Source organism: Aegilops tauschii, chromosome 2 (assembly GCF_002575655.3).
Source record: "Aegilops tauschii subsp. strangulata cultivar AL8/78 chromosome 2, Aet v6.0, whole genome shotgun sequence".
Taxonomy (NCBI): domain Eukaryota; kingdom Viridiplantae; phylum Streptophyta; class Magnoliopsida; order Poales; family Poaceae; genus Aegilops; species Aegilops tauschii.
Window position 1 is genome coordinate 73,605,586 of NC_053036.3, and position 25,044 is coordinate 73,630,629.

A 25,044-nucleotide genomic window follows, 5' to 3' on the forward strand; every position below is an offset into this window, starting at 1 on the left:
TTACCATCGTGCCAAGTCGCCTAACTAGGATACTCTACTAGGGGATCTTTCGGATTTAGCTTTGACAGAATGTAAAAGTGATGATATGGCAATTAGGTAGAGTGTATGTGAAGATGCACCCATGGGTGTACTCGTCAAATAATGCGGCCATCTTGAAGTACCCCTTCCAAAACAGGATGCAGGTGGACCAAATGGGCAATAGGTTGACCACAATCTTCACGTCCTCCTCTTAGATAATAACGAGAAATAAACGAGTCAAAGAGACATAAATTTTTACGTGGAAACCCTTGCGGGAGAAAACCACGGACGCACGAAGGCGCAATCACTATGAGGAGGAGTATTACAAGACTCGTACGCGTCGGTACCAACGCAAAGGCCCACACTGTTTGTACTACGTCTAGTCCAATACGGTATAATTTGGATCACAGTTTAACACCTCCAACCCTTGCCGACGTTGTTAGCGTTTTTCTTCTTGATTGGAGCGGTGAAAATGGTTTTTCAACTTTACACGAAAAGAGAGTTGAAAAATGCGATGCATGTGCACACCCCTTCATTTTGTATCGCGTGTGCAAGCAACTTCTTTATGTGCGTGCCTGCGTACCCTCGGATCCCAACTAAACTTTGCACAGCGCACTCCCATGATTGTCGGTTGACCGCGGGTGCATTTGACCCTGGAGGAGCGATTCCGTGCTCGAAGGTCCATGTGATCTCGTTACCAACAAACTCATGTACACACTTTTCCCAAAAATCTTGATAATATTTATACATATACATTGATTGATTGATAGTCGTGTGTCATGGTAGATTGGTGCCCAAATTTGCTTATTTGTAATCTGTAAAAAAAGAGAAGGGCAACAAACACAATTCCAGTACAATGCACATACTGATTCGCAAATACAATATATGTTTTGACACAAAGATTCAACACCACTCATATGTTTACTCAATGTATTTTCCCACGATTTCTAGAAGTGTGTAAATATGTTTTTTTATTGAACTTTTCTTCGGCACACCCTCCTAGAAAAGTTGATGGATTTCGATGCAGATTAAATGTGAAGATTAGATAGGTACCCTTAAATAAATAAGATAACATAATCATTTGTATCTAAATCAATCTAGCAGGCTAATATGATAATCGCCTTTTTAGAGTAACTTGAAAATTCATGCAATTTTTTAAGAGGTGCACCGAAGAAAAAAACCTTTTTATTTTTAAATAGAAGGATCATTGGGCACGAGGGATAAAATGCACTCCACTAGTACGTACTCCCTCCGTCCGGTAATACTTGTCCGAAGAATGGATGCATCTAGATATATTTTAGTTCTAGATACATTCATTTGTATCCATTTCCACGACAAGTATTTCTGTACGAAGGGAGTAGATATCATGGAAAAGGCCTTAAAAAAAGATATCAAGAAAAAAGCCTTAAAAAAGATATCAAGGAAAAAAAATTCCAGTCCACTCGTCACAACCCTCGTGCGACTGCTCTTGACTGGAGTCAAGCCTCGAGTGCTGACCCGTCGTCGTCTTCTCCGCCTACCCGCAAGCCCGTGTCGACTCGCCATGGAGGAGGCGACGGAGCCTCACCACCCGGTCCTGCAGGGGGTTCTCGACGGCAACCTCCGCCTCCTCAAAGGTACTAGCAACAACCAGCCCTTACTACTGCTCCTGCCCCTCCTGTCCGTAGTCCGTACCCTTAGGGTTCCTCTCCTCATTCGGCTCGATCATCATCTGCCCAGAGATGGCGGGCGTCGTGGCGGACGACGGCATCTGGTCGCGCGCGCTGGTTCTGGCGGCCATGAACGGGCGGCTGGACGTCTGCCGGTGCCTCGTCGAGGACCTCCGCGTCGACGTCAACCAGCGCACCTTCTCAGGTTCATTTGGTTCCCTCTCTCCCCGTCAATTTCGCACCTCCTAGCATCTCGTTTCGGTCTATTGGGATGCCCGAAAGCGCGCGCTGCTGATCCAAACAGTAACTGATCAGGGGCCTTCTCTATGAACAAACCTTATTTGTTCAATGTAGGACCTTTATTTGTTTCCTGGCCTCCTGATGTTCATTTATTTATTTTGCAGGTGATACAACTCTGGCCATTTCTGCATCTTAGGGCATGTACAACGGGGGCGCTTACAATCGGTGCCAGGGTTCGATTCCCGTCCGATTTGGTCAAATCCCCCCGATCCCAGGATTTGGGCTGGCATCGATGCCGAGCCAGTCGCCGAGCGCTTAGCCTATTTTTTTTCACGCAACCCTTTTTCTCCGTTCGGATCTGGCAACGGGCGCTACCTACAGCGCTACAAATCGGCAACCGCTCAACTAACTCAGCTGGTCGTTGTACTAAAAACCAGCTCTACTCAACTAACTTAGATGATTTCGTTTTGCAGCTGGACAAATAATTCTTTTCTTTCCTCTTCACGCACAACAATAATCTAGAATAAACTATAGAGCTTGTCAATCTATTATAAATCTACATGAAACCTGAATAGTTACAATAAAAATTGAATTGATACAAAATAAATGTGTAAAAATGAAATGCTTGTGGTTGCCAAGCTGGCCCAACAGGGACAAAGATCCCAATCTTAAAACCTGAAAGCACGGTGAGATAAAGTTAGAAAAATATATGCCAAGTTACTTCAACCGTTCTTTCAGTCATACACGGTTAAATCGGCCTAACTAAATCATGCATGCAATGCTGACTAAATCATGCATGCAGTAAAGCTATCTCGTTATATATAGTCCTAGTTGCAGGTTCCAGTTCCACGCCCATCCCAAAAATTTCTGCTCATACACAAGCACAATCCTACTCAAATCTGGTACAAGTTTTTGTTCATACACATCACATCTTTCAATGGATATCGGCCATGCCAACATCGGAGACATACACTTACAATGGACCGAAGAGGATAATCTATGCCTGGTAAGTCATTTGTTTAATTATTAGTAGTTACTATATCATGAAAAGCTTGGCCTAACAACATTTTCTGAATTGAGTAGGTAAATGCTTGGTTAAATGTTCCCACTGATTTTGTTATTGGCAATGAAAACACTGCACGGGATTTTTGGAATCAAGTCGCTGAAGAATATAACGCAAATACCGCCGATAATCGAAGAAGACAACCTATCCAAATCAAATGCCGTTGGAGTAAGATGAGCTCAGAAATTCTACTATTCGATGGCATGTGGCGCAGGGTTGACGATGCATTCAGAGCTATTGGACAATATAACCAGGACTTGGTTTCCAAATCTCTATAGATGTATAGGTTAGAACAAAATCAATCATTCAAATTTCTCAACATGTGGATGTTCATACGGAACTATCCCCAGTGGAATGCAATGTACTGTCGAGTCAAAAAGCCATGATTTAGATAATAATTGTTGTTCTCATTCCAAGTTGTACTCCCCAAATTTGTTTTTTTGCGAGTTTTTTTGGCAATTCCCCGAATTTCTTTTTAGGACTATGTAAATCAAAGATCAGTCAGTTTGGAATATGCCAAAAGTTTAGATCACCAAATATTGTTCTCATATGATAATTAAAATTTCCTTCATGCAAGTATTGTTCTATCCAGAAAGAACATGGCGCCTACAGATCCCCATATATAGTTTCATGTGTGCATCTCAACACCAACCAAATCAATAATTCAGGGATTAGTACAGCGAGGGGTACGGAGATTACCTCGACGCCGTATGTGATGGCGCTGTCGGGTGAGCTTGGTCGTCCTGTACGCCTCGTGCTCGAGTGCCGCTCCCTCCTCCCACCTTCCAATCCGCCAGCCTCACCGCGAGCTCCCCCGGCCTCGTCTGAGTCGTCTCCATGCCGGAAGGCGCGGCTGCTGCCTGCTCTACTCTACTGCTTCCTCCCCCCTCCTGACCATCAGCCTCGACGCGAGCTCGCCCGGCCTCGTTCCCATGCCCATGCGGCGCGGCTGCTTCCTCCTCCGTGCACACGGCGCCCTCTTCCTATCCGTCAGCCTCGCCGCCATCCTATCCGGCCTCGTCTCCATGGAGGAAGAGGCGGGCTGCTGCCTCCTCCGGCCGCGCGCCGCCGTTCGCCGTGGCTGCCATCTAAGGGTGGGGGAGGTCGGCCTGCAGATCTTGTCCCACTCGCTGGATCTGACGAGAGATGGTCTTGTGCAGAAGGGTGTGGAGAGTTCGAGAGGAGAGAGCTAGCTGAATGAGGACTGAGCTGAGTGGGTAGCAGGCTAGCAGAGCTGGTTCGTTGTTCGGTCAGACGGTGGCGTCGACGCTTCGGTTTGTGCGTTGGAGGGACGGGCGCTTCACACGTTCGTCCAGAAGAAAAGAAAATCAGATAAGCGCTCAAATAGCGCTCGTGCATTGCAAGCCCAGTCGCTTACACCGGTGCTTCCCCCTAAATTAATTTTCTTTTTAACGCAAGCCCCCAAATAAGCGCCCGTGCATTGGAGATGCCCTTATGGGACAGCTGCTATCACAAAATATCTTCTAGATCGTGGCGCTGATCCAACTTTAGTTGGTGCCCTGTGGCCACCTCTTCATGGTGCTGACATCCACTGACCAAGTTCAGACATATGTGATTTGGAGGGTGGAATAAACAAGAAACACCGAGTTTCTGTAGAACAACTTTGAGGATTGGAATCTATAATACCTAAATAGTTTATCCCCACTAACCTATTTTTCTTGACATGCAAACTATCCACCTCAGCAGCCTTGCCACATCATCACTTACACTTTATTATTTTTGCCATGGAGCTCATCACGTCAGCATTGAATCATAGTATGAATCAACTCTCTGGAAACGGAAGAGGCCTTTTTGGTCTTCTGTAACCTAAGAGTCAGTGTACTAACCGATAAAAGAAGCCCGACGGAAGCCCAGCCCATCGCTCCATTACACCTCATGCATTTCCCACCGATAAAAAAGGGACCGATCTTTTCCCCATGCCTCACGATGTTGTTCTGTTTGGGCTTCTCTTACGGTTTCGCCGCCGGCCTCCCCAAGCCGGTAGTAGACCCTCGACCCCGGGTGCTCCTCGCGGCGGCTGCACTGGACGACGCATCGGACGCGGCCATCCCCGTCGCAGCTCCAGTTCGTGCGGGATCCAGCAGCCGCTCCCTCATGCCTTTCCTAGGCCCTGTGTCATCCTCGCGGCAGCGGCATCGAACGCGGCAGGCGTTGCCATCCCCATCGCTGCACCAGTTCGTGCGACATCCAGCATACGCAGAGAACGCGGCGGACGTGGCCATCCCAGTTGTTGCCCCAGTTCGTGCGGGATCCAGCAGGATGACCTCGGGAAGGATCAGGTCCATGGCCGTATTCATGTTCTACTGTCACTGCTGCAAGGACACTCGAGGTGCTAAGGCTCACGTCAATGAGGCAGATGGTGATGATGTAAGGAATAATTCTTAGGAGAAGTCATGCAGCCTCGAATTGTATTTGGTCGCCGGCGGGCGTGGCCTCTCGCACTTTTGGACGGCTTCTTTGCCCTGCCGCCCGAGCTTCAGGTTGCACGCACGTCAGAAGCTGAGTTGCTCTGTTAGTCCTGTACCAGGGTCCGAGGATGGCATGTCAGCTACGGCAAGGAAGGAGGCAAGTTTCTCTCTACATTCATCCTCTGCAGGTCTATTCTTCTTTACAGTCTATATGATTGAATAGAATATATGCACGATTTGTTATGGCCGACGTTGCAGGATAATTTAGTATTGTATTAATTTTGAGGTTCTCTTCTACTATATTTTTTGTTTACAATTACATGCAGTCTGAAACTGTGAATGTTATGCTTACAACAGGTTCTTGGTACTACTGTCTTCGAACATTTTCAAGCTTAAGAAATGGCAAACTAAAGTTTATCAGTGCAACGGACAAGCTGGGAAACTTTATGATGCTATCACCAATTCATTTTGAGCATACATATATAGTAGTTTTTTATTCTTGGTGATCAAAATGCGGATGACTTAAGGTACCAAGTGATGTTCTAAACTATTTTGCACTTACCTATGTTCTTTTACATACATATGCTCATTTTCTATTCATGTTCATATAGCAAAATCTCATCAAAACATTTGCAAGCAATTCCCGCAGCAACGCGCGGGGTATCATCTAGTATAAAGCAATTTGCTTTCCAGTACTCTGTTACTAAGTGTTATTAATCTGGCCTTGTTTGCTCATAAATTCATTTTTTTTTGCTACTGCCTATATTTGGATTGAAAACCAACGAGAAGTCAAATATTCTAAACCATACTGCATTTGGAAATTTGGTCCGGGACATGATCATTGGAACTGGTGGTTATCACATTTGAAGGCTTCTTTCATTTATTTTTACCTTTTGCAAAATAAGCTTATCTTGCTGAATTTTCTACAAACTTTATTTCTAGGAGAATGTGAAATACTAGAACTGCTGCTTTCAGCTGGAATTGATGTGGATTGTTTCGATTCTGTGTACAGGACCCCATTGCATGCTGCCGCTGCTGTTGGTCAAGATGGCGCGGTGAATATTTTGTTGGAGCATCATGCAGATGTAAGTCACCACTTTCTCGGGGTTCTCTCCTTGGCCGCGCAAAAGGAAATCCTAGGCCCTAAGCGACTGTGTCTCCAGTCCGTAACTATCATGCATTGGAATGAGAAATGGTAATATTGCGGTCCGTCAGTACTTGCACTCTACCTAAACCAAAAGAGTTTATGTTGGCACAAAGCAAAACATTTATACAATGTTTGACCATAAGCAATTCTCTTGAAAGTGAAACATGCTCATTTCCTCAGAATTGCTGTAAATACATGTCTATTTTCTATAGATAAATCAAGAATCCTTGCTTGTTTTCCATTGATAAATGCCAATATATGTAACACACAATAGGCTTATTTTATTTCCTCTCTACTCTGTTTTTTGCAAGTGAAGAAATTGATTTTTTTACCTTCCACAGCCTAATAAGATTCTCAACCTTCATAGCACCCCGCTAAATCTGTCCATACTTTCCAAATCGCTGGAATGTGTGAAGCTACTCATTAAGGTCAGTAATCTTTCTTCATTTATGGAGCTTCCTTTAGTGCAGTCTATAGATCCAGCTTCATTTCTTGGCGCGTACATTTTCTGCAGATGACATCTCAAGCATTTACTCAAATGAAACTATGATTTATTTACACAGGCTGGTGCTGATGTGAATAAAATTGACCATAGTGGTTATACTTACCTGATGGTAGCTGCGGACATTGGCTTACCTGGTATCATGAAGTGCTTACTAGATGCTGGTGCTAACCCCGATATTCCTGATCCAGTGAGTCACTGAGTCTTATATTGTTTCCTCCTCCTCTGCCTTCGTGATCTACTTTTAATGCATATTCTTTGTTGGTATTTGGCTGAATGTTTTTGCCTCAGTGGGGACATGTTAGGTTCTAGGTAGAGGCAAAATGAACGTAGACCCACATGTTTACCGTGTAGTGAGCACATCACCATTATAATGTTTTGCACTGCTATGGTCAGTAGAGATCTGCTGCAGTTCTTCTAGGTGTTGAACTTTCCATTTGCTCCCCATGGAAGACTGGCATAGGGCTCTCTGCTCTTTGTTTTTGCAGGAATCCTTAGTAATCACCATCGTGTATAATTATCTCTTTGCGGAGTGCCTTGCAGAATTTTCATATTTTTTTTTATTTTTCAATCGCGAAATTCTCCAGCTTCATTGCCTTGTCAACTAGACACATAATGCTAATTTTTGCAAAGACTTCAATGTATGTTGTTGTGTTGATGGCATATTCTTTGTATTCTGTTTTGACAAATTAATGCAATCTAAAAAAACACATTTGTGTGAGCTTTGGATTAATATTTTTCTATTTTACAGGAGTTAACCTTACCTACATTTTCTGAATTTAGTGGAGAAGTATGGACAGCACTGTTCCGTCATTTGTCCTTGCATTTTGATTTACTCAAAGCCCATCTAGCCATTTGGTTGATACTGTAGACTTTGAATCGTAACTATTAATGTTGAAATTCTTTGCTAGCACACTGGATATTCTATTTAATGATAATGAAACATGAAATCAACCATCTCATTTACTCTTTGCAGTTTGGTACAACTGAAATTGAAATTGCTGCCCTCGGAGGCAGAAGGGATATGGTTGAGATGTTATTTCCTTTAGCTTCTACCATTTCAACGTTGCCGGATTGGAGTGTTGATGGAATTATTTGTCATGTGAAATCATGTGGTTTGAAGCCGAAGGTATGTAGTTCCTTCTACAGTCACTTACAGTTCCATAATATTTGGACGGAGGGAGTATTATGTTTCGGTCTTATATGACTTTGCTATTAGCCGGCGTGTTTTTGTGTGCGTTTGCTGGTGTTGGCTGTGTGCATCCTAGCTATGCAGAGGCTGGGTGTGTGCTCTTTGGGTTTGTATCCTCTTGATGCTCCTTTTTGAGCTAATAAAATCCACTATTTGTCGAAAAGTAGTCTTCCATTCTTCTGCTGCTGTGCTCATGCAGTAATGCGTTCTAATCCTCTATATCTAAATAGCAAGCCTCCTAACTCATTTCTCTCAACATACAAGCATGCCACCTCATCATGCAACATGCATGGGAATAGGTCCGCCTCAACATGCAACCATGCATAGAAAAAAGCCCGATTCAACATGCAAATTTGCATGAGAATTTAATAATTTTTTTGCAATTACTCCCCCCGGTCCTTTTTAGTCCGCATATAAGATTTGTCTGAAGTCAAACCTCGTAAAGTTTGACCAACTTTATAGAAAAAAATATTAACATTCACATTGTGAAATCGATATCACTAGATGCGTCATGAGTTAAATTTTCATATTGTACAACATTATCATGGTAGATGCTGATATTTTTTCATATAAATATGGTCAAACTTTATGAAGTTTGACTTTAGACAAATCTTATATGCAGAGTAAAAAGGACCGGAGGGAGTATAAAATAATCAAACACAATAAGTTATATGTATTTTTTTTGTTTTAGTTCCCATACAACCAAATCTCATTGAAACATATTGCAAAACATTCATGCAACAACGTGCAGGTATCATCTAGTGATATATATTCATAATAAAGGAAAAATGTTATGGATAAGCGCCCCAGGTTTGAGGATGTTTTGATGTCATCGCTAGGGACTAAGATTCCAAGTGAAGCTTCTTTTCGCTGTTTGTTCTGTATATATGTCTTGACCAAAAATATTTTTTGATCAGGATATACATCTATGTGTTAAGAAAAGAGCTGAACTGCAATTGCAAGCTACAGAGGCTTTAAGAGAAAGGAATATATGATAGCGGCAGAGCTATATACTTGTGTAAGTCAGTGAGCCTAGATGATTATGATAGTTACGGTTTCAATTATACACATGCTTGCAATTGCTGAAATGTATGCAAGAAAAGTAATAACCATTCTTGCTATGTACTTCACATTTTGAAGAGCCCAAAAAGGTTCAATCCTAGTCAACTGTTCAGTGAAACAAAGCGCAGATTTGCATGGACTCTAGCTGCATGCTCTAGCAGTTGTTTTGCGTGTCTGTCCTCAAAATATGGTTTGGATTGTGCTCACAGTTGCTATTATCATCCAGTTATATTAGCAGCTACACCTGATCTCCTTCTTTAGTATATGTTCTAATCTTTATGCATAAACCTCTTACCCAAACTTCCAGTCAGTCGGAATAGCTAGTGGCTGATGATATTTTTTGAATACTTGTAAAAAAATTGGAGCTTCATGCAAAATGATAATAAAGTAACATGTATGTGGTTTTGTGGTCTTCCAGTAACTTACGATCTCGCGCGCGCGCGCGCGCACACACACACACACACACACACATATATATATATGGTATTTCTTTATTAAAAATAACTTAATGGAAGGTGACCATGGCAGATGGCAGATTACTTACCTATATAAAAACCTGCGTATATTTTAGTAAGAGAAATCATGTGGCATGTGCACATCCAAAAAGGTATTCAAAATTCTGAAAGTGTATATTTAATTTGTAAGAAAATCAGTATATTTTTCCATGTATCTTTCGTGAAAATTCTGTAAAAAATATTGTATTTGATTTCATGAAAATGAACGGTTTCTCTCTGACTCGATCTGGATTATTGGAAATGTTGGGGTGTTAATGAAAATGTTGCTACTGTGTTATCTGTTATGTCAACTCCCTTGTAGTAATAAAATCTGCATGTGATTGGTCTACTGTAGGCAATGAATTTTGAGCCAAGTGCAGAAGATCTTGCAATCCTCCTAGCAAATAGGAGTTTCTGTCTGCTGCGCTCGGGAAGAGGAAAAGACGCTCTCTCCGATGCTACTAGGTGCACAATGTTGCGACCTCTCTGGCCCAAAGGTTACTATCGACTAGGGGCAGCCTTAATGTTTCTAGAGGTAAAATGAGCAAATTAATTGCGATCATTTTCTTTTTTGACCATGAAATTGATCATCCTCTGGTGTCTACTCATAGGACTATGAAGACGCGTCTCGGGCGTTTGCGGATGGCTTGGAACTGGATCCTGCAAATGCTGTCATTGCAAATGCTCTAAGGTAAGAATTTTTTTTGAAGCTCTATGGTAATTGTTGCATGTGTTCATGTTGCAAGGAATCCTGTGCAGCCCGACCTGCTTGATCACTTCGATAAATTGATAAACTGTTTCTGTATCTTGATATGCCTTTGTTATGACCAATCTCTGGAAAACGAGCCGTATAGATGTCTCACCCTCACATTGCTTACCCCCGAAACATTTTTCGTTGCAGGGAAGCCCAAGAGGCAGTGAAGAACCCTCCTTGCACCGGAGAGCTGGGGTGCCTTAGCCCACTTGGGATCAGACGTTCCTGGTGAAGTTGAGGCTCTCTTCTGTTGCTATCTCCAGGGTATGCATGCCTGTTATTCTCTTTTGGAGCCGTCCCAAGAATGCAAATGTCTTGTGCTAATGTGGACTTCATGGGGTACTGACTGATGGTGTGGTGTAAATATGGCTGAATGCACTCGATCTGTAGTACTAGTATTTTTTTTTTGCGAACACGCAAAAGACTTGCGTGTCGATATATTAGAGCGAGAAGGATTTACAAGGTGTTACAGACCCCACAACGGGGTTGGGAGAACGGCAGTGCACTAGTGGTAACAACTAGGTGCCTTCTATCCCACTTAATCATTTATCTCAAGAAGGATTGCAACCCCACAGCGCCAGCTTTACTCCATAAGTCGGCTTCAGCCACAATGCCGGTGCACACGTGCGCGGCCGTGCTCAGCGAGTTGTCAAATGTCCGGGCGTTGCGCTCGATCCATAGGCTCCACACGATGAGGAGCACGATGCTGTCGAAACCTTTGCGTGCCAGTTTTGAGAGTCGGCGACGAGCGTCAGGCCACCATTCCTGCAGGGCGTCCATTTGCGGCGTCCTGTGAACTACTAGGTTGCAGCGCGGAAGTATGGCCGTCCAAACCTCGCGCGAGAACGAGCATCCCACGGCAATGTGGTCCGCCGTTTCCTGGGCGTTTGAACACAAAGCGCAGGTACCGTTCGCGGATAGTCCATGGCGATGTCGTCGGTCGGCAGTCCATAGCCGATCCTGTATCGTTACCCAAGCGTTCATCTTGCACTTGGCCGGTGCCCAGGACTTCCATATTAGGTGGCGCAAGGTAATCTCTCCAATCCAATGAAGTAGGCATGGTAAGCAGTGGATGCAGAGTAGACTCCATCGCTCGTCCACTTCCAGACCTGACGATCCGGACTGTCCTCTGTCAACGCAACTCCCTGCAGCCGATTCAGGAGGTCGATGCACTCAGCGAGAAGGTGAGCACGCCAACGACGTCGCGTACCCAGCCATGTCCAATGAGGGTCTGGCGCACCGTAGTCGTGTCTCACCTTGATGGGTCCGTGGCCGCGAGCAGCCGCGGGGCAAAGGAGCCAATGTCCTGTCCGTCGAGCCATCGATCACGCCAGAATTTGGCGACTTCGCCATTGCCGATGTTAACCGTCGTGGACGCATGGAGTAGGGACTCGATCGGCTCTTCGCGAGTGACTCAGTCGGGCGACAGATTCTGTCCCAAGCCACAAGGCACTGGCCCCCGTTCACTGAGTCCCGAATCTTTTGCTCGAAAGTCTTCATGAACCATGATGGGAGCTCCATGGCGATCGAGTGGAAGGCCGGATTGCTGCCAGAACCACTTTGACAAGTACCAAACGGCCAGTGCGATACATCAGGCGCGCCTTCCATGTGGGTATGCGATTGAGGATCTTGTCGAGGACTGGTTGCAGCGCTGCCTTTGACGGGAGCTTGTAGGATAAGGGGAGCCCCAGGTATCGGCACGGGAAGTGGGCGACCTGGCACGGGAAGGCATCACTGATGACCTGGAGATGTTGCGGCTCGCAACGAATCGGCGACACAGAGCACTTGCCGTAGTTGGTGACCATGCCCGAGGCCCCTGCGAACGCATCAAGAATGTCCCGCGTGGTGCCCAGGTCGTTGGCTGATGGCCTTAGGAACACACTGCGACATCGTTCGCGTAGAGCGATGCGCGGTGACGGATCGTCGGACAGGGGAGTGGCGCCAGCATCCCCTCTTAGTCCCCCTTTCACTGTTGACAAAATGTCGGACTGGTTGGTTATATCGTGCGTGAACCATTGCCCTCTCTACCTGTGAAATTCACTTATCTTCCATTCCTAGATATCACTTGGGGAGATATGCATCTGCCGGTGTGTAGTACGTACATTAGAATGCCGCAGAGAACGGAAAGACGGTGCATATATACATACACATACCTATCGAGGACCGAGGGAGGATTCTAGGCGAATTCAGCACATCTATTGCCATTGCATATTGCCGAGTGGTGAATTCAACCAGACAAGCTCCATATTAGATGCTTTCATGAGTGTCTTAGTTTCTATCGTGTTATTGCTCTTCGAGCCTACCTTGTAACATGTTGCAGTGTACCTTTGTAAGGACATGTATCCGTATTAGTTTAAAGTTAGACGCTCCTTGTACCTATTTTCTAGAAAAATTAGTAGAACCAAAGTTAAATTAGGGCCTAATTAGTGGCATAAGAAGCGACGTTCGGCGAACCTGAGGAGTAGTGTAGGGTGACATGTAACAAGGTGGTAGTCTTGGCACGTAATTAATTAATATTTAATGGACAAATTAATTAATATATAATGAAAACCATTTGTGAGGAAAGATACATGAATGCTTCAATGGGCGGGCTATTTTGAGCTAACGCGTAGAGGTAGCCCACGCGGTCGATTCTTACCAAGATGTACTTCCCACTTTTAGAATGGAACACATGATCCATACTTTTCTTTAGGGAAACTTTCATAAAATGCATGTATCAAAATTCAGAAAAAAATGTGGCAATTTTTAGAATTTTCAGCACTTGGATGTTCAAAATGAACTTTAAAAAACAATTTTAATATTAAAAAAAATTAAAGTTGAGATTTTTTGAAACTTGAACTTTCAAAATTTTGACTTTTGACCTTTCATTTTTTTGAACTTTACACATGAAAAGGGAAAAGCTGGAAAATGCCACGTAGATGGGCCGGAACCGTGTGTGCAGCCAACTGTTCCCGCACGTGCTTGCGTACCCCCTCCCCCCCACTGCCGCGTACGACAACGGCTTCCCGCGCCTTCCATGCTCCTGGCCCCCACCATGACGAGTGTGCCAAAAAGCGCGTCCGAATAACGCTATCCAGTGCGCTCTGATGCTTGCGTGGGGTTGCATTTAAATGTGGAGGAGTGGTTTCGTTCTCGAAGGTTCACCTAGTCAAGTTACCAAAAGAAACTCATTTACACACTTTTTCCAAAAAAACATGACATATTTCTACACATACATTGATTTTGTGCTAACATATTCCAGGTATAGCCCACGCGGTTGATTCTTACAAAGGTGCACTTTCCACTTTTTGAATGGCGCACAAGATCCATACTTTTCTTTAGGGCAACTTTCATAAAAGCGTTTATCAAAATTCAGAAAAATTTGTGGCAATTTTAAGAATTTTGAACATTTGGATATTCAAAATGAACTTAAAAAGAATTTGAATGTTAAAAAAATTATCAAAGTTGAGATTTTTCAAAACTTGAACTTTCAAAAATCCGACTTGTGATATTTTTTAGCTTCCATTTTTTTAACTTTACATAAGAAAAGGGAAAGCTGGAAAATGCTACACGGGTAGGCCCCCCTCTTGATCTGGCACTGTGTGTGTAGCCAAATGTTGCCGCACGTGCATGTGTGCCCCCTCCCCATCCCACTCCCGCGTACGACGACGGCTTCCGGCGCCTTCCACGTTCTTGACCCCCACCATGACGAGTGTACCGCAAAAAAGTGCGTCCGAACAACCCTACCCAGTGTGCTTCCATGCTTGACTGAGGCTGCGTGGAGGAGTGGTTTCGTTCTCGCAAATTCACGTGGCCAAATTACCAAAAGAACTTCCAAAAAAACATAACAATACTTCTACATATAGGTTGTTTTTGTGCTACCACGTGCTGGGTAGCCCGCATGGTCGATTCTTACGAAGGTGTACTTTCCACTTTTTGAATGGCGCACATGATCTATACTTTTCTTTGGGGACACTTTCATAAAATGCATGTATCAAAATTCAGGAAATTTTGTTTTAGATTTTTGAACATTTGAATATTCAAAATGAATAAAAAGGTCTTTGATGTTAAAAAAATTGAAGTTGAGATTTTTATGAAACTTGAAAAAATTCCGACTTGTGATATATTTTAACTTTCATTTTTGTACTTTACACAAGAAAAGGGAAAGTTGGAAAATGCCACGCAGGTAGGCCCCACCTCTTCATCCGGTACCGCGTGTGTAGCCAACTGCTGCCGGACGTGCTTGCGTGCCCCCTCCCCTCACCACTCCCGCATACGACGACAACGACTTCCTGCGCCTTCCACATTCCTGGCCCCCACCATGACGAGTGTGCCGCAAAAAAATGTGCGTCCAAATAAACCTATCTATTGCGCTCGCATGCTTGACTGGGGCTGCATTAAACTGTTGAGGAGCGGTTTCATTCACGAAGTTTCACATGGTCAAGTTACCAAAAAACTTCATTTACACACTTTTTCCAAAAAACATGACAATATTTCTACATATACATTGATTTTGTGCTAACATGTGCGAAGTAGCCCACTTGGTCGATTCTTACAAAGGTGTACTTTCCACCTTTTGAATGGCGCACAAGATCCATACTTTTCTTTGCGGCAACTTTCATAAAATGCATGTATCGAATTTCAGAAAGTTTTGTGGCAATTTTAATAATTGAGAACATTTTGGTATTCAAAATGAACTTTAAAAAACATTTTAAATGTTAAAAAAATAAAGTTGAGATTTTTCAAAACTTGAACTTTCTAAATCCGACTTGTGATATTTTTTAACTTTCATTTTCTGAACTTAACACAAGAAAAAGGAAAGCTGGAAAGTACTACGTGAGTAGGACCCCCTCTTGATCCGGTACTGTATGTGTAGCCAATTGTTGCCACACGTGCTCGCGTGCCCCTCCCCATCCCACTCCCGCATACGACGACTGCTTTCGGCGCCTTCCACGTTCCTGGTCCCCATCATGACGAGTGTGCCGAAAAAAGTGCATCCAAAAAACCCTACCAAGTGTGCTCCCATGCTTGACTGAGGGTGTGTGGAGGAGCGGTTTCGTTCTCGAAGGTTCACGTGGCCGAATTACCAACAAAATTTAGTTTACACACTTTTTCCAAAAAAAACATTACAATATTTCTACGTATACATTGATTTTGTGCTACCACGTGTCGGGTTGCCCTCACGGTCGATTCTTACCAAGATGTACTTTCCACTTTTTGAATGGCGCACATGATCCATACTTTTCTTTGGGGACACTTTCATAAGATGCTAGTATCAAAATTCAGAATTTCTTATTTAGATTTTGAACATTTGAATATTCAAAATGAACTTTAAAAACGTTTTTAATGTTAATAAAAACTAAAGTTGAGATTTTTTGAAACTTGAAAAAATCCGGACTTGTGATTTTGTTTAACTTTCATTTTTTGTACTTTACACAAGAAAAGAGAAAGTTGGGAAATGCCACATGGGAAGGCCCCACCTCTTCTTCCGGTACCGCGTGTGTAGCGAACTGTTGCTGCACATGCTTGCATGCCCCCTCCCTCACCACTCTCGCGTACGACGATGGCTTCCCGCGCCTTCCACGTTCCTGGCTCCACCATGATGAGTGTGCCGCAAAATAAGCACGTCCAAATAACCCTATCTAGTGCACTCCCATGCTTGACTGGGGCTGCATTAAACTGTGGAGGGCAGTTTCATTCTCGAAGTTTCACGTGGTCAAGTTACCAAAAAAACTCATTTACACACTTTTTCCGAAAAAATAACATGACAATATTTCTACATATACATTGATTTTGTGCTAACATGCGCCAGGTAGCCCGCATGATCGATTCTTACAACGCACAAGATCCATACTTTTCTTTAGGGCAACTTTCATAAAATGCATGTATCGAAATTCAGAAAGTTTTGTGGCAATTTAAAGAATTTTGAACATTTGGATATTCAAAATGAACTTACAAAACATTTTAAATGTTAAAAAAATATATTAAAGTTCAGATTTTTCAAAATTTGAACTTTCAACAATCCGACTTGTGATATTTTTTAACTTCCATTTTTTGAACTTTACACAAGAAAAAGGAAAGCTGGAAATACTATGCGGGTAGGACCCCCCTCTTGATCCGGTACTATGTGTGTAGCCAACTGTTGCCGCACGTGCTTGCGTGCCCCTCCCATCCCACTCCTGCGTACAACGACGACTTCCGGCCCCTTTGCTACTTGTGAGCTACCTTGTGATTTTCCCCGAAGAGGAGAGGGGACGCAGCACAATAAAGATAAGTATTTCCCTTAGTCCCCTTGAACTTGTTTTTTCACGTTGCAATTAGTTTTGAAAATTCCAGAACTGGGCGCAATAGTTTTTGTTTTTTTCATAGAATGAAGTCAACTATCAACCAAATCATTCCAAAGGCTTTACTTGGCACACACACTAAATTAAACATAAAAAGCAATCGTAACAGTAGCATAATTGTGTGAACACTCAAAAACAGAAAAGAAAACAAGAAAAATAAGATAACTCTTGGGTTGCCTCCCAACAAGCTCTATTGTTTTACGCCCCTAGCTAGGCGTAATGCAAAGTTTCAAGTATTGTCATCCTTTGTTTCCAAATCCTTTTTTATCGAGTCATCCAAAAATTTCCTCATTAGTTCTCTACTCTCATGTTCTTCTTTTCTAGTGGAAGAACTTAAATATTGAAAGGGTCTTTGCTCGGTAATTTTAACGTTTGTTACTTCAAACTCCGAATCATCACCATAGAGATCCTCATATAGAACATGTATTTCATCATCAGTATGATCTCTAGCTGTACACTCAAACCAATCATCACTAAACCCTTCATCAATCCCCTTAGTTATCCACCCAAATTTATCACAAGTATGGTGGTACAAAGTTTTAATAATTTCAGCATAAGGGACTCTTCTCCTAAGATTTTCACCATACGCAAAATAATCTTTAGATTCCAACCTACGTTTAGTGTCTTTGTCATGAAGAATTTCTCCTATAGGAGGATGCTCAAAATCTATCTTACAAAATGCAAAGATGTCATGAGCTTCCTGAATTATATAGTCAAATTCATGCATAAGGATAATAGTTGCAATTTTTTTAATTTTAGGATCATGGATATCGGGAAGTTCATATAATATCTTTTGTAAGGCCGGATGAATATGCAAAAAAAAATCTTTCTAACTTAACCAAAAGCATATCAATAGCGTTCACATAGCAATTTGTTTTATCTAGAATAGATCCTTTAATTATTGGTATGACTCCCGTGCAATTAAAGAACTCTTGAATAATATCCTTCCCAATAATATTCCCGCTACCCACATGATATATTTTAGTTTTCAAATTTGTGGGAGCTTTGTTTTCCGGAGGGTCATGATTAATATAAAAAAAAATTAAGTTTCTCCTAAGACATTCACTAGCACTATCTTCACTAGCTCTTTCAACAATAACCTTCTCAAACTTAGACATGATAGCAACTTAAAGAAAGCAAACGAGCAAACAAAAACATTTTTGTGTTTTTGTATATATTTTTATGATAAGTGGGTGAGATGAAAACAAGAGGCAAAGTCAAATAAAAAAGGAAAATAAAAAGTAGAGCAAGTAGATGATAGTTTGTGGGAAGGTACTTGATAGGTTTTGATGATGTCTCCCCATCAACAGCGCCAGAAATTCTTCCTACTACTTGTGAGTTGCGTTGTGATTTTCCCCGAAGAGGAGAGGAGATGCAACACAGTAGAGATAAGTATTTCCCTCAGTGAGAACCAAGGTATCAATCCAGTAGGAGAATCACGCAAAGCCTCATGAACAACACCTGCACACACAAAAGCAAATACTTGCACCCAACGTGGGCAAGAGGGTTCTCAATCCCCTTGAACTCGTTACTTGCAAGGAGCAAATCTTGTATAGGTAGATGGATAAATTGCAAAACAAAATAAAAAGAGATAAAATTGGAGCAAGAATATTTTGGTTTTTATATGATTAAAGTAGACCCCGGGGCCATAGTTTTCACTAGAGCTTCTCTCTCGAACACATAACATATGGTGGGTGAACAAATTACTGTTGGGCAATTGATAGAAAAGCGCATAGTTATGACGACATTCAAGGCAATGATCATGTGTATAGGCATCACGTCCAAGACAAGTAGACCAACTCCCGCCTGCATCTACTACTATTACTCCACCAATCGACCGCTATCCAGCATGCATCTATGGTATTAAGTTCATGAAAAACAGAGTAACGCCTTAAGCAAGATGACATGATGTAGACAAAGTAAACCCAATCAATATGAATAAACCCCGTCATTTTACCCTTAATGGCAACGATACTAATATGTGTCTTGTCCCCTTCTATCATTGGGATATAGAGCACCAGAAGATTGAACCCATTACAAAGCACCTGTCCCACCGAAGATAAATCAATCTAGTCGGCCAAACCAAACAGATAGATCGGAGAGAAATATAAAGCTATAACAATCATGCATAATAAAGTTCAGAAAAGATTCCATTACTTACCATAAATATTCAGATCATAAACCCACAATTCATCGGATCCCAACAAACACACCGCAAAATAAGATTACATCAGATAGAACTCCAAGAACATTGAGGAGAACATTGTATTGAAGATCAAAGAGAGAGAAGAAGCCATCTAGCCACTAGCTATGGACCCGTAGGTCTGTGGTGAACTACTCACACATCATCAGAAGGCAGCAAGGATGATGTAGAAGCCCTCCGTGACCGATTCCCCCTTTGGCAGAGTACCGGAAAAGGCCTCCAGATGGGATCACGGAAGAATAGAAACTTGGGGCGGTGGAAAAAGGGTTTTGGGTGACTCTCTGTTGGTTTCTCGATTTTAGAGAATTAATAGAGTTGGAATTAGGTCAGACGGGGCCACGGGGGGCCCACAAGGCAATAGGGGGCACACCCTGTTGCCTTGCCGTCTAGTCTCCTCCCGAAGCTTCTAGTTTCTCTCTTGTCCAGAAAAAAATCGTCAAAAAGTTTCGTAGCGTTTGGACTCCGTTTGTTACCGATTTCCTCGAAAAGCAAAAGCAAGCAGAAGACAATAACTGGCACTTGGCACCGGGTTAATAGGTTAGTCCCAAAAGTGATATAAAATTGCACAAAAGTTATAGAAAATATCCAAGATTGATACTATAATAGCATGAAACAATGTAAAATTATAGATGCGTTGGAGACGTATCTGCCTTCCATGTTCCTGGCCCCCACCATGACGAGTGTGTCGCGAAAAAAGTGCGTCCAACAACCCTACCAAGTGTGCTCCCATGCTTGACTGAGGGTGCATGGAGGAGCGGTTTCGTTCTCGAACGTTCACATGGCCAAATTACCAAAATAAAACTAATTTACACATTTTTTCCAAAAAACATGACAATATTTCTACATATACATTGATTTTTCTGTTACCACGTGTCGGGTAGCCTGCACGGTCGATTCTTACCAAGGTGTACTTTCCACTTTTTAAATGGCGCACATGATCCATACTTTTCTTTGGTAAACTTTCATAAAATGCATGTACCAAAATTTAGATTTTTAAAGTTTTTTTGAACATTTGAATATTCAAAATGAACTTTAAAAACATTTTTAATGTTAAAAAATTTAAAGTTGAGATTTTTTGAAACTTGAAAAAATTCCGACTTGTGATATTCTTTAACTTTCATTTTTTGTACTTTACACAAGAAAAGGGAAAGTTGGAAAATGCCATGCGGGTAGGCCCCACCTCTTCATCCGGTACCTCGTGTGTAGCCATCTATTGCTGCACATGCTTGCGTGCCCCTCCCCCACCACTCCCGCGTATGACGACGGCTTCCTGCGCTTTCCACATTCCCAATCCCCACCATGACGAGTGTGCCACAAAATAAGCGCATCCAAATAACCCTATCCAGTGCTCTCCCATGCTTGACTAGGGCTACATTAAACTGTGCAGGAGCGGTTTCATTCTCGAAGTTTCGCGTGGTCAAGTTACCAAAAAAAATCATTTACACACTTTTTCCAAAAACATATGACATTATTTTTACATATACATTGATTTTGTGCTAACATGTGCCAGGTAGCCCGTGCAGTCGATTCTTACAAAGGTGCACTATCCACTTTTTCAATGGCGCACAAGATCCATACTTCTCTTTAGTGCAACTTTGATAAAATGCATGCATCGAAATTCAGAAAGTTTTGTGGCAATTTTAAGAATTTTGAACATTTGGATATTTAAAAATGAACTTAAAAACAATTTAACTGTTAAAAATTCCAAGTTGAGATTTTTCAAAATTTGAACTTTCAAAAATCCGGCTTGCAATATTTTTCAACTTTAAAATTTTGAAATTTACACAAGAAAAAGGAAAGCTGGAAAATGCTACGCGGGTAGGACCCCTCTTGATCCGGTACTGTGTGTGTAGCCAACTGTTGCCGCACGTGCTTGCGTGCCCCCTCCCCATCCCACTCCCGCGTATGACGATGGCTTCCGGTGCCTTCCACGTTCTTGGCCCCCAGCATGACGAGTGTGCCCCAACAAGAGCGCGGCCAAATAACACTATGTAGTGTGTTCCCATGCTTGACTGGGGCTACATTAAACTGTGGTGGAGCGGTTTCGTTCTCGAAGTTTCACGTGGTCAAGATACCAAAAAAACTCATTTACACACTTTTTCCAAAGAAAACATGACAACATTTCTACATATACATTGATTTTGTGATAACATGTGCCAGGTAGCCCGCACGTTGATTCTTACAAAGGTGCATTTTCCACTTTTTGAATGGCACACAAGATCCATACTTTTCTTTAGGGCAACTTTCATAAAATGCATGTATCGAAATTCAGAAAGTTTTGTGGCAATTTTAAGAATTTTGAACATTTGGATATCCAAAATGAACTTAAAAAACATTTTAAATGCTAACAAATTAAAGTTGAGAATTTTCAAAACTTGAGCTTTCAAAAATTTGACTTGTGATATTTTTTAAGTTTCATCTTTTGAACTTTACACAAGAAAAAAGGAAAGCATGGAAATGATCCATGGGTAGGCCCCCGTCTTGATCCGGTACTGTGTGTAGCCAATTGTTGCCACACGTTCTTGCATGTCCCCTCCCCATCCCACTTGTGACACCCTGGTTTTGAACCAGGTGAATATGCCTACCTCCGAGTGACACCCATGAAAGGAGTTAAGAGATTTCAGACTCGAGGAAAGCTTGCACCAAGATACATTTGCCCGTTCCCGGTCATGTCCAAGGTTGGTACAGTGGCATATCAACTGGAACTTCCTCCCAAGTTGTTGGAAGTACACGATGTCTTCCACGTATCACAGTTACGAAGGTGTATCTCACCGCTAGAGAAACAAACTGACGTGGCAGAAATAGAGCTTGCTAAGGATCCGACTTATGAAGAGAAACCATTCCGAATACTGGATGAGATGGAAATAGTCACCCGCAGCAAGTCAGTTAAGTTTTAAAAGGTGCAGTGGGAACACCATACCGAGAATGAAGCTACCTGGGAAATAGAGGACTTTTTGAGGACAACATATCCTGAAATGTTTCCCGAGCAGCCGAATTTCGAGGACAAGATTCATCCTAAGGGGGGGGGGAGGTTTGTGACACCCTGGTTTTGCTACTTTTCTTTCTCTGTAGTTTGTTGCAAATTTGGTTTGAATCCGAGTTTTTGAATTAACTCATTTGGACTTAGCACTTAGGCATTATTTTGATTTTCACCCAAGTGACTCCCCTCACTCCCAAAAACATCTCTTGCTCTCATATCTTTCAAAATAGTGCCATGGGAATATTTTTCTCAAAGGCAAAGTATTCATTTTCTATTTGAAAATGAATGATTTTCACTTCTGCTCCAAAGCAACCCCTATTGTTCTTGCTCCCAAAAATCTGAGAAAATTCCCAAATACTCTTTGGACCATGCCTCGTCATCCTATGCAAAAATATTCCATGGTTATGAGGAGTATTTTTGTTGTAGAAAATCATTTCTATTCTGGTCAGAAATGGTACTTTGTGAAGGAAGTATATTTTTGACTGATCTCGTTGAGCTGAGATTTCTACAGCTTGATGACCTTCCTAACAAACCCTTAAACTCCAAGTTCCAGCTCCTAATTCATTCTAGATTTCTCTCAAATGGCAGTAACAATTTCTGTCTAGAAACTTGCGAGGAAGCTCTAGTCATCTCCTGTCGACCTGGCTATGATCCATTACTTCAGAGTGACCCAACACGGACTAGCCCCCAGACATGAATTCACAACTCAGGTGCACCGTGTTGCACCAGTGCACGCGGTGACCGCGTGAGTCCAGGGCGACTCGCATGAGTTCGGCGCGCTCTGCGCGTCGGCATTGCCACTGTCCAGCCCTTGCGTCCACCTCTGGCCATTCCAGCATGTCAATCAACATCGCCTACCTCGACTCGTCCCTCCTGACCTCTCCCTAGAGCCCCCCGACGCCGGCGACAGCCGCTGCAGACACGGACACGGTGGAGCAGAGGGCACAGTTCACCCGAGTGACCATGTCGTCTCCCTACCGCGTCCTGTGCTTGGCTCCACCCCTCCACTGTGTTCGCATGATTGTCTATGACCCCTCCCATCAACCTGAGACCCTCTCGTCGCCTCTCACCGCTCCAGAACCCTCTCGGGCAATCTCGACCCCTGTCCCGCCTCCGCCTATATATAGAGCACTCCTCGAGCCTCTCTGGCCATCCCAAGCTCCTCCACTGACCTCCAATCATCTAATAGAGCACTGCGGCCAGGCCAGGTGGGCCTCTGGCCGCCGTTCTGCACCAGAGCTCGCCGCGGATCCCCCTCGGCGTTCTGCTTCCTCCGACGCTCTTCGACCTCTCCAAACCCCTCAGGCGTGCTCATGGCTTCCTCCTGGTCGAGACAGTGCAGCTGGAGCTCTTCTACCTCGCCGGAACCGCAAACACCGTCCCCTCCGCCGCCGCCTTTGGATAAGATCTCCGCGACGCCATCCGCCCACCTCCATCCATGCTGCTGGTACGTACTGCTCCCCTCCGAGAGCCGTGTCCATCCATCCCTTCACCAGCGGCCGCCGTGGCCTCCTTGCCGGAGAACCACCGGCGACAGAGCTGCCGTCCCCTGTTTCTCTCTCTCTCTCTCTCTCTCTCTCTCTCTCTCTCTCTCTCTTCTAACCCTGACAGAGGGACCCACCCATCAGCCCCTCTCTCTCTCTCCCTGAAGCGGTATAAGTGGAGGCATAATCCCAAAATACGCCTTTGACGTCACCCCCTTCTGTTTATTCTAGAAATTCAATTTAAATCAGAAATTTGACCCAACTTTGACCAGCTATAACTTTTATTCTATAAGTCCAAATAGTTGATTCTTTTTGCATTGGTTTTGTCTTGAGCTCCTATTTCAGCATGCAAAATTTGAGAATTTTGCTTGCTGTAGATATTTTCTGGTGCATTAAAATGTGTTATGTGACATTTTCTTTATGCCATTTTAATTATTTTCAGAAGGAACTTTCTGGACCCTCCTCTGAACTAAGGCAAGCCATCACAAATATTTGCAAGAGTGACATTTCAATGACTATGATTTTCACTTGAATATGAACTCATATAATGCATATAGTTATTTAAAATAATTTCACTTGTGCTAGTTTCATGTTCATGCTATGCTTACTGTGTTTACAATAGTATGTGATTGTTTGGTTAAGTTTATGTAGTAGAGTTAATATGATCATGAGCATGTTTACGATGATATTGGTATTATGTTGAAATGGTGCATATGGCTATCCTTACATTTTTCATGGCATACTATGGCTCGGATAAACTTCATTTCAAGTTAAAACATGATGATAATTCAACTTGAACATGCTGCTGATCGAGTCATAGTGCCACGAATCAAGCTTCCCAAGTGCAACAACATTTGCCTTTATGGGAAGGCCCTTCCTCGGTCTGTTGTTATGCCTCTCGCCGGTGCCTTGAACTAGGGAAGGTTATGCGCTTGCGCTACCCTGGTCCGGTAGGCAGACATAGCCTTGTGTGCCCGTAGTTGTTTTGGTACCATTGTCCCCATTTGGGACCGTTTTGTTTTGCCACGACGGTGGCTGTTGGATGTCCGGAGTGGCATTAGGGCCACCCATGACTTAGCCTAAAGGGGAGTTGGTCGGAGTGGCCGGGAGAGTGTCATGGCAATAGATTGGTTATGTCGGAACGTTGTTGGTCCACCCGAATGGGAGTTCGAGGCCATGGGTTTTGTGGTGTGGGTGCAATGTACTAACCTCTGCAAAGTGTGTTCACTCTATTGATAGCCGCGTCCTCAGTCATGGACACAGTTCATAGTAGGTCACACTATGGGTCAACACAAATAATTAACCTGCACACTAAAGTTATACTTGTAGCAGTGGATATGATGGTTGAGCTGTCGAAACCACCGAGATGGTTTCTTGTGATCCGAAAGGTGATCACCGTGGTAAGATGGTGTTTGTGGTTACGAGGTAACCAATATGGTAAGCGGGTCCGAGAGGCCCTGATTTCAAGCACTTTCACTTCATGAGTAGCATGTTATGTTCTTGC

General features: G+C 43.2%; 1 pseudogene; it reads left to right on the plus strand.

Annotated features, from left to right (window-relative positions):
- Nucleotides 1-1,142: 1,142 nt before the first annotated feature.
- On the plus strand, nucleotides 1,143-10,934 carry LOC109778250 (uncharacterized; annotated as a pseudogene).
- Nucleotides 10,935-25,044: the final 14,110 nt, after the last annotated feature.